We start from the raw sequence: 14,896 nt of genomic DNA on the forward strand, positions 1-14,896 counted from the left end.
GTTGCTACAAAGGGCCATATTTCATTCTTTCTCCTTGCCAAGTAGTATTCCATTGTATATATAAACCACATCTTCTTTATCCATTCATCAGTTGATGGACATTTAGGCTCTTTCCATAATTTGGCTATTGTTGAAAGTGCTGTTATAAACATTGGGGTACAAGTGCCCCTATGCATCAGCACTCCTGTATCCCCCGGGTAAATTCCTAGCAGTGCTATTGCTGGGTCATAGCATAGACCTATTTTTAATTTTCTGAGGAACCTCCACACTGTTTTCCAGAACGGCTGCACCAGTTTGCATTCCCACCAACAGTGCAAGAGGTTTCCCGTTTCTCCACATCCTCTCGAGCATCTATAGTCTCCTGATTTGTTCCTTTTAGGCACTCTGACTGGCGTGAGGTGATATCTCAATGTGGTTTTGATTTGTATTTCCCTGATGAGGAGTGACGTTGAGCATCTTTTCATGTGCCTGTTGGCCATCTGGATGTCTTCTTTAGAGAAGTGTCTATTCATGTTTTCTGCCCATTTCTTCACTGGGTTATTTGTTTTTTGGGTGTGGAATTTGGTGAGTTCTTTATAGATTTTGGATACTAACCCTTTGTCCTATATGTCATTTACAAATATCTTTTCCCATTCTGTCGGTTGCCTTTTAGTTTTGTTGATTGTTTCCTTCGCAGTGCAGAAGCTTTTTATCTTCATGAGGTCCCAATAGTTCATTTTTGCTTTTAATTCCCTTGCCTTTGGAGCTGTGTCAAGTAAGAAATTGCTACGGCTGAGGTCAGAGAGGTTTTTTTCCTGCTTTCTCTTGTAGGGTTTTGATGGTTTCCTGTCTCACATTCAGGTCCTTCATCCATTTTGAGTTTATTTTTGTGAATGGTGTAAGAAAGTGGTCTAGTTTCATTCTTCTGCAAGTTGCTGTCCAGTTCTCCCAGCACCATTTGTTAAAGACACTGTCTTGTTTCCATTGGATATTCTTTCCTGCTTTGTCAAAGATTAGTTGGCCATACATTTGTGGGTCCAATTCTGGAGTCTCTATTCTATTCCATTGGTCTATGTGTCTGTTTTTGTGCCAATACTATGCTGTCTTGATGATGACAGCTTTGTAGTAGAGGCCAAAGTCTGGGATTGTGATGCCTCCCACTTTGGTTTTCTTCTTCAATATTACTTTAGCTATTCCAGGTTTTTTGTGGTTCCATACAAACACCACTTCTATTATTTATTACAAAATCTAATGAAAATATACCTGCAAGGAACTCCACACTTAAAAAAAAATTTTAACGTTTATTTATTTTTGAGAGAGAGACAGAGACAAAGTGCAAGTGGGGGAGGGGCAGAGAGAGAGGGGCACACAGAGTCCAAAGCAGGCTCCAGGCTCTGAGCTGTCAGCACAGAGCCCTATGTGGGGCTCGAACTCATGAACTGTGAGATCATGACCTGAGGTGAAGTCAGACGCTTAACTGACTGAATCACTCAGGCACCTCCAATGAACTCCACACTTTGATCATGGTTTCATTTTATTCTATATCCCTGGCTCACTATTTTGGAAAGGAACTAGTAAGTTTGTTATATTGAATACGTCACAGAGAGAGAGGAAGTGGGACTTATTTCACGTGTTTAAGAATCTTTCTCTTCATATCTAGCAGGAATTGGAGGGAATGAGTGACCTTCCTGTGTTCTCATTTAGCTTCCTAGAATGTCAAATGATTCCTTAGATTATAAGTTTCATACACTACCATATGTCAGCATCTAACGCAATGCCTTAACACAGAGAAGATGCTAAAAAATATTTGTTGAATGAGTGAATAAAGAGCAAATCTGCTATTCAGCCCTCTTCTTTCTCTATGAAATTGGCTGTTCTATCAGTAAGAGAAATAGAAATTGTTCAATGACTTCAGAAAAGGGCCTAAAAATATGATTCCTTTCATTATATGGGGAGATTTGAAATGTGTGTTAATAAACATGTATACACATATTATAAATATATGTATATGTTGATGCATATAAATATATACAAAATGTATTATATTGAAATTTAAATTTCTTTATTTAGAATTAATCTTTTATGATGCTACAGATACGTATCTGTTAACAACAAAGTTCTAGAATGCTGTCCCAGAATGTTTTCCCACAAAAATAACTCCCTAGCTACTGGACAGAACTGAAATGTTTTAGTAGAAAATAGTATGCAAATACAGAAGAACACTGACTTTTCTTTTTTTGGGGGGGTTGGGAGGGTAGAGAATATAATTAGTTTGTATGTTAATACACTGCCAACTTGCAAGGAATAAACAACTTTGTTTGCTTCCAAAATGTGCTTTTATTACTTAGCAGATTCAACCTGTATTTAATCAGACTGCTAAATATTTCTTCTTGTAATGGTGTTAGAAAGATAATAATGTCCTTAAGGAGTTTTCCTCAGGCAGTAAGTATTTGCAAGAAAACATATATACTTCTAACATGCTTTTTAATAATTGGACAGGATTTTCCCAGCATTCACCCCCTAGGTCCTAGAAATATTTTAAATAGAACCACAAGATTGACTTTACCTTAGACTTAACATCTATTGATAAGAAGTCATGCTAGAAACTAGAAAGGCAAAAATTGTTTTGTTGCCAATCAGTGATGTTTCAATTTAAACTTAAGTTGTTTGGTACATAAAGTGCCTCAGTTACTACTAGTGATTGATGGGGGTTGTTCTTCAAGTGCTAAACTGTAAAACTATTTTATATAGCTGAAAGATATGGTAATTTTTTTCTGATTCAGAAAAAAAAAGTAGTTTAAAAAATAAACTCTGAACTTGAAGAGTTATTTCTGTGGAAATGAAGAAAACAACTTAGGATATTAAGTATTAAAAAATTCACACTCTGAATCTCGAAGCAATTGTAAAAATGTATTCATATTCCTAGGTGGTACATTTTCTTTCTTTCTCTCTCTCCCTTTTATTTATTTATATTTTATAATGAGATGCACCAAGTTTATTTGGGTTAAGTAAAATTCCCCACTTTCAAATGTATGCTGGAAGGGAGCTTGTCTTCTGTGTTAATGTTAAAAAGGCTAGCAAAGCAATTTTGTGTTTTGAGAGACTTTTCAGCTTCACTGTGACTGTATAAAGAATGAGAGGAAGATGATGTGTGATTTGAGTAGGATTGCTGTTGCTTGCTGGGAGAGCAGTAGCGATCATTCTTCTTGATAAAACTGGACAGAATTAAATCCTGCTTCCTGTCCTCCCACCCCCTGTTCTGGTATTCCTAAGGTCCAATGCAGAACTCAGGGAAAGCACTGGAACTACTTCAGTCTCCAGTATTGTGTGCCTTAGAAGAGCTGTGTCCTTAAAGACTTGTTTTGGAGGAAGCATTGAGGGGTTTCCAGTGCTTAAATCTCTTGTGAATATGCCAACACTTTAGATAGTTTAGATAGTTAGATAGTATCTAACTATCTAACTCTTTTGAGCACGGGCCCTAGTTAGAGCCAAAACCGCAAGGAAGTGTTGCTTTCCTTTCCCATTAACACTTATTGAGTGCCCATCATGCACCAGTTGTGGTGGGATGTGATGGGAAGTGCAATTGCTAAGGCTTAGTCTCTTCTTCCAAGGAAGGGTGGGGCAGGAATTTACCTGTGAATATGTGAAAAGCAGGAATAAGACAAAAGGGAGAGTTGGGGCTTGAGGCAGTTGAGGATACCTGCCAAATCCTTCAAATTCAGTTGTTTACCAATATTGTGGTGGCCAAACAGATTAATCCGTGGCATGATTTTTGACCCCTGGGCTGGCTATTTGGTTGTCTATCTACTTTACTGTAAAACTTAATAGTATCTCCAGGTGTTTCTCTCCTTAAATATCTCTGAAGCTCTCCAGGAGAGTATATAGTGTTCATGAACCATTTCCTACCATTCTCCCATGCTGCTTCCTGCTGGGGGAGCAGAAACTGATGCCCTCCTTGAGGACAGCCACCATATTGACCACTCTTTCTGAGACCTCCATGCCACCATTAGTGGATCTAGAAATCTACCACCGATGGCTCTGCATTCCTTCCTGCCATGAACACTAGCTGATTTGTCCCGGCAACAGTAGCTTCATGAGTGGTAAAATCTCTTTCAGTTCAGAGCCACTCACCCTGTCATGGCCCATAAAGTACACTCGTATTACCAAAATTCATTGTGCTAATAGTAATTGAATTTTCAATGTTATATGTGGGGAGAACCAGAAGTCTCAACTCACCCATAGCTTTGATAAAGAGACGTACTCATGCTTCCAAACTACTTCTATCTTGTATGCTGTGTTCCCTCTCAGAGGTCTTATTGCTCTTCGTTAGAATCTGCCTTGGGCCAGACCCTTGCCAATTCATTGACTTATTTTAATACCTTTGCATGTCAGCAGAGAAAGGTCTTGGACTCAGATTCATTACCCTTGTTTCTAATAAGTCTTATTTGTTATGTTTTCATTTGTTTTCACAAATAATTACAAAGAAGGCAGGCTGCTAATCTGGCAGCATCGAAAGATGAAATGAATGCGCCTGGGTTTATTGGGAAAGGTATGCTAGAATTCAATGGGTAAGTAGAGTTTAAGCCCTGACCCCATTCGTAATGCCATATGACACTAGTCACTGAAAAAAGATTTAACAGAAGTTAGCAAGGGGCTAGGAAAAAGCAGTCAGCAAGAAGTGGTGTGGCCAGGGAAGGAAAGATCTGTGACAGAGGTAATGAATTGTGATGGATATAGACAATGGACTGGAGAAACATCTCTTTTGCATGGTGATTATGTGTCATGAGGAAAGTGATGGCATTTGGGAATGGGAGCAGTGTCATCAGAAATTAGAGATAAAAAAAGATGAAAAAAATAAAAAGAAATTAAAAAAAAAGAAAAAAATTAGAGAATATCACTGACAGAAAAATTAGGAGGGCTCCTGAGTTTGATTCCCTTCCTTGTTTTTACCCAAAGCCAGTAATATATATGAGCATTTTGAAACTATTCCCCAAAGTATTTTTAATGATTATAATTCATAATTAGTTCAACTTTAATATCAGTTCTAAAGAAATGACAGTTTTCTTGTGCTTTACAAAAACTATGTTATTATTAATTAACTACTTTTGAATATATTAGGTTTATTCTGGAGTGATGTTAGAAATTCTCCCACCCCCCAGCATTTTCTTCTATAAGTATCCAATGTGTGCGTCTTGGGGCTTTAGAATTTTAACCTTTTAATAGGGGTTAATAGCAGAGACGTTAATTACATTACATTATGGAACAAAGGGATTGAACATGATTCCATTACTACTTCCACACATAGTAGAATGGTGAACAATAGAACTTACCCTTATTTTGCAGATAGAGAAGGAGGAGGCATAGAGTATTAGCAGAACAAGGTATCCAAAAACATGATTGTGGACAACTGGTTGCTGCTAGCATGATCACTACTACCAGGGGAGGGACCACAGGACCACAGACTATAACAATAGGAAATTCAGTATTCCCTGAGATGATTTATCTCAGTCCAGGCTGGCAGCCCTGGGAGAACAAGCCCCAGGAAGGGGAACTAGGGATGTGGGGATCAGAACTACAGTCCTGAGGAGTGGGGGTGAGAGCAAGGCACTAGGGAATCCTTGAAGGATACTAAAAGAGATTTAAGTATACAGAATGAAGTAGGAAGGATAGGGTCAGGGCTTGAAAGAACCATGAACTGAATTCATCTGTAACATTCTCCATACGTTCTAGACGGCATCATCATCAAGTACAGGGATTTGGAGCTCGTTCCAATTCGTGAACCTTGGGGGATTCCATTTTGCTTGACTGGAATTACTCCATATTCACTGGTACATGACAATGAGCACCCTCAGACTTAAAACTGACAGCACATTCTCCAGTGTCTCTTCTCTTCTCTCACCATGTGATTGTGCAGCTGTGCTAAAAAAGAGACTGATTAATATACTAGTAAGTATTATTTGAATATAAGACTATGCTAAATACATCATACCTATTGCCTCATTTAATTCTTAAATCTTAAAACTACATATTAGGAAATTGAAATAGAGGAATTGGGATTTGGGTCATCTTTCTTGAAAGCTCTTAACCGGGGTGCCTGGGTGGCTCATTCGGTTGAGCGTCCGACTTCAGCTTAGGTCATGATCTCGCGGTCCATGAGTTCGAGCCCTGCGTCAGGCTGTGTGCTGACAGCTTAGGGCCTGGAGCCTGTTTCGGATTCTGTGTCTCCCTCTCTCTCTGACCCTCCCCCGTTCATGTTCTGTCTCTCTCTGTCTCAAAAATAAATAAATGTTAAAAAAAAAAAGAAAGCTCTTAACACTTGACGTTTTTATATATAAAAATGCTGTGTGCACCACACTCCCTCCCACCCCTCAAAGTGGAGCAAACAGTTTCTTACCCTACCTCCTTTCCAATTATTCAGTTAACAAAGTGTTTGACATTGACATTTTTGAGACTTCCTTTCATGTTGATTGTAACGTATTAGTAATTTACAAGAGGAAGTTCCCTAGTATAGCTGTGCTTTTGGACATCTCCTGTGGGAGATGATACAACATCATATATAATTATATAGCCCTCAGCTTCCCATAGATCTTGGTTTAAATCAAGTTTTTCATTATATCAGATGTGTATCCTCAGGAAAGCCACTCATCTTCTCTGATCCATTTTCCTCATCTGTAAAATAGGGATAATAAATAAAATAGAGTTATTTTGAAGATTAAATGAGATCATGTGTATAAGGAGGCATGGTTTCTGCTTCATGCAATCTTGAGCCTGGTAGGGGTGGGTAAACAGACAAACTGATAAAACCAAAACAAAGATGAAAACTACCCATAATAAATGTATTAAAAAATTATAATGTATTGTGAAAAAAATAATTTTATTTGAGACATAAAGGGTGCAAGGTATATGATTTAAATTGTGCTTATACTTTATCTTAAATACAATGGGAAGTTCTTGAAGGCTTTTAAGAAAAAGTGACATAATGGGATTTTCACTTTAAATCAAAAAAAATTTGTAATGTTTATTTATTTTTCAGAGACACAGAGAGACAGAGCATGAGCAGGGGAAGGGTAGAGAGAGAGGGAGACACAGAATCCGAAGCAGGCTCCAGGCTTTGAGCTGTCAGCACAGAGCCCGCTATGGGGCTTGAACTCATGGACTGCAAGATTATGACCTGAGCCAAAGTCAGAGCTCAACCAACCAATCCAGCCAGGTGCCCTGCAATTTTCACTTTCAATTGGTCATTTGGGCTGCCATGTGGAGAATGAATGGAGGAGGGAGGAGGGCAAAAAAAGGCAAATGCTGGGAGGCCAGGTAACCAATCAGAATGAAAAGAGAAATGTAAGTAATTTAAGTAATATTTTGAAAGTCAAGTTAACCAGATTTTATAGTGGACTAAATATAGGAGTCAAGGAAAAGTGGTAAGGTATCAAGGACAATTCTCAGATTTTTCTGGCTTTAGCAGTATAGAGATTGAGAAATCGAGAGAGGAAGCAGATTTGGTGTTAAAGAAGGATGATCAAGAGATCAATTTTGGAGAGGCTAAATTTTAGAAACATCTGAGATATTTGAGCAGATGTATAAGCTAGGGAAGAGGCTGTCACGTTTAAGGTCTGTACTGGGCATTATATTCAGGAAGCACCAAAATTTGTATGGTTTCATAGCCATAGGAAAGGATGAGATCACTGAAGGAGTGTGTAGAGAAGGGGGTAGAAAAATTAGCCCTAAAGATACCCAATATTGAAAGGTAGAGAGGCTATTAAAAGAATAGAAAGATGTTAGGAGTGACAAAAATAGAAAGAAAATTAAGATTTACTGTCTGTATGGCACAATTTTATACTGCAATAGAATATTTAATTTTCTACTTCTTCTTACCTAGTTGTATTATTTTTCTAATGAGATGAACATTTTTAGGTAAAGATTATGATTCTTCCTCCTCTGGGTGCTTTATATTGCAAGGGCCCAAGAAATAATTTTGATTGATTTGAGAAGAGATGATAAAATAAAGATTCTAACTTACATCAGAACACTGAAAGTGATCTTACCTTACATATCAAATACTTATAGTCTTTAATGGACCATTAGGAAGACTTTAACTCATCTCTTTGCATAAGCGAGAAGGAAACTTTTCATAGCAAAACCATTTTATTACTTGTCTACTTAAATCAGATATCTTATTTGTTAGTCGATTAGGGCCATTCAATTGCAATAAAGACTCTAAATCAGAGGTTGACAAAATAGGCAAGTATCTGATTATGTTTCTGGACTTATTCAATGGCTAATCAAAACTATAATCTTTACTTGATTACATGTAAGAGGGGGTAACACTTCAGTTTTCTATCAGTTAATCATGAAACCAAAAAAATCTGTTAAAATACTTCATAGCCTTTATACCACCTGCCCACAGGTACACTAATTACTGGAAGGCAAAAAGAAGAGTAGGAAGAAAGATTATTTCTAAGAGGATTTTAGCTTTGACACTTATTTAAATTATGGCTGCATGATTGTCGAGACAGATCCACAGAATAAATGAAAGCATTTTAGTGGAAGATGACACTTAAGTTTAAAAGTAAGAAGTATAGGTGGTTGTGTTTGTCATCTGACTATGGTGACACTCTTACCTCTGATTTTCCATCTATTTAATCTGGGGAACTGGACATTTATGGGATGAGCCTTCTAATCAAACAAAACCAATACCAAAATCACAGCCCCCCAAAACAAAAACACAAAAATCTTGTTCTTTGGGTAACATCTATTGTATTGCTCTGGGTTGATTCATATAAATTTTAAGGTGTGTGTGGTCTCCCTTAGATTCCTAACATTAATGAAAAAGTAGTCAACATGGGCACCTGGGTGGCTCAGTTGGTTGAGCATCTGACTTTGGCTCAGGTCATGATCTCACGGTTTGTGAGTTCGAGCCCTATGGCGGGCTCTGTGCTGGCAGCTCGGAGCCTGGAGCCTGCTTCGGATTCTGTGTCACCTTCTGTCTCTGCCCCAACCCAGCTTGTGCTCTGTCTCTCTATATCAAAAATAAATAAATGTGAAAAAAAACTAAAAAAAAGTAGTCAACAAATAATATTGTGTTTCTTAATATTTATTAGTATTTTAATATAAAGCATAAAATGTCCTATAATCCCATTTTCTAAGTAATTATAGTAGACATGGAAAAGTAAGGAGGAATATATGAATACTAGCAGAAAATGGAAACAATATGAAGAAGTATAAAGTGAAATTAAGAGCCCAAATCCACCCTTCCTTATTGAAGGTTTTTGAATAGTGCATGCATAGCTTCCAAAAAGCATATATGTGTATATTGATTCTTTCATTCATTCAACAGATACCTATTGAAGATTTATTATATAAGTGTTAATATATGGTTAATATATACATAAGTATAATGTATATACACATGTCATTCAATGTGTTATATATGACACACATATATGTGTATACATAATGTATTAATATACAGTATATACATATATGTACACATAATACATTACATCTATAAGATAGGTGTATGTGCCTTCATACACATATATGTACCCTAGTATAACCAGAAGTGGCTAAAAATGATTTTCAGTTATTTAGATTATCTGTATACCGGAGATTTTTCTAGGGAGACAGCTTGCATAATTTTTTCTCTATTTTATTTTTATTCAGTCTTATCATTTTACTTTTTTATTATTTTTCTTTCTCCAAATTTTTATTTAAGTTCTAGTTAGTTAACATACAGTGTAATGTTAGCTTCAGGTGTAGAATTTAGTGATTCATCACTTACATACATATATTTTTCTTACCTTTCTTCCTTTTTTTCCTGTCTTTCCTTCTTTCATTTCTACATTTCCAAATGATACATGATATAGTAGACATTATTGTCTTCTAATTAATTTACAGGATATGCCTCTACTTTCTCATTTTAAATATGATTTTTAAAGATATTTGTTATAGTATTAAGGATATCATAGGGTCCTGGAGCCAGAATACCTGAGTATAACTTCCTAGATGATGACCTTGAGCAAGTTTTTCTGAGTCTTTGTGGCTCAGTTTCCTTGTCTGCAAAATAGAGGTAACAATAGTGCTGATTCGAAGGGTTGTTGTGAAGATTAAGTGAGCATTTTCCCCCAAACTCCTCAGGGAGGGGTCCTTTTGGGGTCATTTTGCATTCCTGTCAACTTAAAGGGAAACTTTCACAGTGTCCAGAGTCCTTGATGTCCTGCAAATGAAGGAGGAGTATGTCCTCAAATTCCTTGCAGCAGGAACCCACTTAGGTGGCACAGTACATCTACAAAGTGATGTAGATACAAAGTGATGGTATCTACATCATAAACCTGGGAGAAGCTTCTGCTGGCAGCTCGTACTATTGTTGCCACCGAAAACCCAGCTGTTGTCAGTGTCATAACATCCAGGAATACTGGCCAGTGAGCTGTGCTGAAATTTGCTGCTGCTACTGCAGTCATTGCTGTTTCTGGGGGCTTCACTCCTGAAAGCTTCACTAACCAAATCCAGGCAACCTTCTGAAAACCAAGACTTCTGGTGGTTACTAATCCCAGGGCTGACCACCAGGCATTCACAGAGGCATCTTATGTTAACCTACTTGCCATTATTCTGTGTAACACATTCTTTCCTCTGCACTATATGGACATTGCCATCCCTTTCAACAATAAGGGACTTCACTCTGTGGGCCTGATGAGGTGGATGCTGGCCCAGGAAGTTCTGTGCATGTGTGGCACCATTTCCCGTCATGTGTGATCTCTATTTCTACAGAGATCCTGAAGAGATTGAAAAGGAAGAACAGGCCACTGCTGCAAAGGCTGTGACCAACGAGGAATTTCAGTGTGAAAGGACTGCTCCAGCTCCTAAATTTACTGCTACTCAACCCGTAAGTTGCAGAGTGGTCTCCGACTAAAGGTGCGGTTCCCGACTAAAGACTGCTCTTCAGCTCCCACTACTTAGGCCACATGGATAGGACCAGTGAGTGGTCTTAAGCTGCTTTTTCACAAAAGCAAACAAGATGGAAATAAAGTTTACAAAAAATAACCAGTTAAAAAAACAACGAAATGAGTACGTGTAAAGTGACTAGAACAGAGACTAAGGGCTCAGTACACCAATACATGTTAGCTATTGCTATTTTCCTTCTAATCTTCACTTGCTAAAGATCTTTTTTGTTGCTGTTTTAAAATATGTAATATGGGTTCAAATTTGTTAATTGCTCTTGAGTCTTTGCTTCCTTTTTGCCTGCTCTGCGTTTTTGCCTTTGGAAAAAATCTGCCTTAAAAGAGTCAGTTTTCCTACTTATAAAATCATCTAATTACCACTTTGCCTAAAATAAAACCCTCTTGAAAGTTTTTACATTCATTTGGTAGCTCCTAATTTCTGCCATATTTTAAGCTATATGCAGTGTTTGAAATTAATGTACCTAAATATTTACTATGACAAATAGCTGTAAGAAATAAAAAATAATCAAATTTACAGCATTTTGTGCTGAGACTGTTTTGTATTCCTTCGGTAAGCCTTCTTATTTTTGCCCATTTTCATGACTTAAAAACTCTTTTTCCTGAACGATATTTCATTAATGCAGCATATTTCTAATATTAACTCCTTATTAGGTGAAATATTTCATATAACATATATAATTTCCAAGGTGGTTATGTTATATAATTTATTATGATATAGCTCTGACAAAATAATAGACAAAATGGAGCATTATAACTCTCTTTGAAACACTAGTGCTATTTAGTGTACAAGTCTGGGCATATATACTCTCTGTAAATTACTGCATATTATAATCCAGTATTATTTTATGAATTAGAGATCTTTTCCAAAATCTGAGTTTAATGAAACTATAATTCATTTCTCATGTCTTTGGTAATATGTTTGATTAATGTCAATTCCTCACTAAACAGAAGCTAGTATTTGGTTGATTTATAAGCATTTAATAAATACACCAGACATACAAAACATAGAAAGTTAGCATTAATTTATAAAAACTAATCACGAAGATAGAATATGAAATAGCTTTTACAAAACTGTCAGATTTGATAAGTACTTGTTACTAGAAACCAATTTTTGAGGTGGGATTTCTTGAATAACTGATAAAAATTGTTTTCAATATTCAATAAAGTATTAAAATGTGCCTCCCAAGAATATACACAATGCCACCATTCATGTAATGCTCCAGAAGTAATGATTTTATGTATTTGCAATAAGGACTCATATTGGAAATTCCTTAATAAAAATAAACTAAGATTTTCTCAGAGGGGTGCCTGTGTGGCTCAATCAGTTAAGCATCTGGCTCTTGATCTTAGCTCAGGTCTTGATCTCAGGGTCATGTGTTCAGGCCCTGCATTGGGCTCTACAATGAGCCTGAAGCCTACCTTAAAAAAAATTCTTTAGATAACAAAAAGATGGTGAGAAAAACATTGGTCTCCAAAATGATTGCAAAAAAGACATTGTATTTAAGAAGATTTGTGTGTTAGACAATGAGATGGAGTTTAGCTTTTAAAATAGCTTATTTTGGAGACAATGCTTAGAAATAGGCCTTTTCAAAACCAGATAATCAAAGAATGTTTTATTAAAATTTGTTTGTGATCAATTCAGGTATTCATTAAAAAGTGAGATCCTTTAGGATTGGATTTTTGTCTGTTTTGTTTCCTACTATTTCTCCAGTACCTAGAAGAGCTGGGGCTCATAGATATTAACTGAATGAATGAATATATGAACTTGTTAATAATTATGTTTACATTTTTCCAGGCCAAAGTTAATGGAGCAAAATTAAATGCAATAAAACTTTGGGATCTTAACGATACTTTGGTGTGAATGTTGAAGCTGGTCCAAATAAATGCATAAGGAAGACTTTGACCTGTCTTTGATTAATCCCTGAGCAGATGTGGGATATCTTCCAGTTAGTTTTATGTCCTTGTAAGGTGTGATTTTTATGAGAGTGCTGTCTTATAAAACCCTACCGCTACTGTTAAGGTATACGGGTTGGTTTTTAACAACACAAAAGAGCAGAAGTCCAGGGGCTAGAGAGCAAACTCATTGCCCCTTGTAGCTGTCAAAGCCTAAATGAGAGAATTAACCTTTAAAGAAGATTTATTATACTTTGAACATCCATTCTTATTTCCACAGTCTTAAGCCTATTCCTTTATTAATTATGCCAGCATAGAGCTAACCCTTATAACTGAACCATCTTCACCTCTTTGGTAGAATTAGGCTTTATCATGATGATACTGGCTTATACTTAAGAGTACTACAAGAAATGGCCCTAAAATATTGCAGTTGTGTTTTTGGTATGTTTGTTATTGATAAGTATTTTATTACATTGTACGAGGGGATTTTGTTTCAGTTTTCATGTCAGGACTAGCTGCTTTTATCTAATGGACCTTATAAATTGTTTGATGAATCAGCTACTATGGTTGCATTTTTATGTTCTCTGTTAGCTTAGAGATAAACTCCTAGGCCACCTATTGCAATACAGTTGTTTTGAGCTCAGGGTATACTTGCGCGCGCGCACGTGTGTGTGTGTGTGTGTGTGTGTGTGTGTGTGTGTGTGTGGTTTTGGCATTAGCTTCACCTCCAGCACTATTTTATGCCTTATCCTTATTTTGCTTTCTATTTTCTCAAACACATTTAAATGATTTTAATAAAACATACCTGTTCTTATAAAGTAAAATTAATTTTAAATATGTGGGATTATAAATTATAGCTTAATAAAAACAAAGAATTTTATTTTATAAATTATGAAAAAAGTAAATTAAGAGAAGTGATTGGGTTATAAATGACTACAAATGGCAAGGTGATTTCATCATTATTAAAAAGCACCAAACACCCTATAAAGAACAGCTCTTCAGGGACTCCTGGGTGGCTCAGTTGGTTAAGCCTCCGACTTCGGCTCAGGTCATGATCTGACAGTTCGTGAGTTCGGGCCCTGAGTTGGCCTCTGTGCTGATAGCTCGGAGACTGGAGCCTGTTTCGGATTCTGTGTCTCCCTCTCCTTCTGCCCCTCCCCCACTTGCACTCTCTCTCTCAAAAATGAATAAATGTTAAAAAATAAATAAAAAAAAAAAGAACAGCTCTTCAAAATACAATATCTTATAGGGAAAGAACTTTAAAATACCTCTTAATTTTGTTCATTTGTTGTTCAAACCTACTCTGATAATGAAGGTGAGTGTGGAGAGGAAGGACAGACAATGCCAAAGGAATAAATGAATAAACAGATGGATAGCATGGATACAAGAAAGAGATAAAGATCTTTGAGGACTTTTAGCTGCTCACTATGTGCTCTTCAGTGCATTCTGAGATCTTGCATATCCCCAGGGAATAAGTGAAGTCCACACTCCGTGGGAACACTTTCTAAGTTGATGGGAAGGTGTTGTTGAAAAGATATGTCAGAGCCACTAATCTGAATCTCTCTTCTGTGACCATGTCTCCTCACACTAGACTTCAGGTTTCTGAATTCTCATGGAGGTGACTCTCATGGTCATCTGAGGAACCCTACTATTCACTCCTTAATTACCTGACCAAATACCACCCCCTCAGAAGAGGGGTTCAATCTGACTACAGTAGCCTGGGTACATCTGTGGATACTATCTTAGCCTTGTATTCTGTGCAAGACAGATGAGGCTGGATATGCAGATTTAGAAAAGGCTTCAGGATAACCTGTCTGCCTGAGTCAGCAGAAGGGTCCGTCCTTCAGGCCCCAAGGGAAAGCTTAGCCAGGCGGGTTGTAAATAGCCAGGGAAGTTTTTGCAAGGTTGTATTTCTTTGGGACTGGAAGGTAGGTGACCTTAAGATTCCTGAAAAGGTTCTGAATAAGTAGTATATTATGGCTTTACTATACCATATTCCCCCTTTCCTCCTAAGAACTCAACCAGACACTCCTCATTTACTGAACCCGTAAAATTTCCACTAATGGATG

The 14,896-nt window shown here is 37.0% G+C and overlaps 1 long non-coding RNA gene across 2 annotated transcripts in view; it reads left to right on the forward strand.

The window, feature by feature from the left end:
- The window catches only part of LOC109270433 (uncharacterized), a 229,739-nt gene that overhangs the window by 117,357 nt on the left and 97,486 nt on the right, over positions 1-14,896 (forward strand). Inside the window, exon 3 of one of the 2 annotated variants that reach the window (XR_008424643.1) lies at positions 10,744-11,453. The exons of the other annotated variant lie outside the window; for it this stretch is intronic. This is a non-coding gene — a long non-coding RNA (uncharacterized LOC109270433). Of the gene's footprint in view, positions 1-10,743; positions 11,454-14,896 lie in introns of those variants that run through there. 2 annotated transcript variants of the gene reach the window in all.

The sequence above is a fragment of the Panthera pardus genome, unplaced genomic scaffold (assembly GCF_024362965.1).
Source record: "Panthera pardus isolate Hobbes unplaced genomic scaffold, ASM2436296v1 HiC_scaffold_10, whole genome shotgun sequence".
NCBI lineage: Eukaryota > Metazoa > Chordata > Mammalia > Carnivora > Felidae > Panthera > Panthera pardus.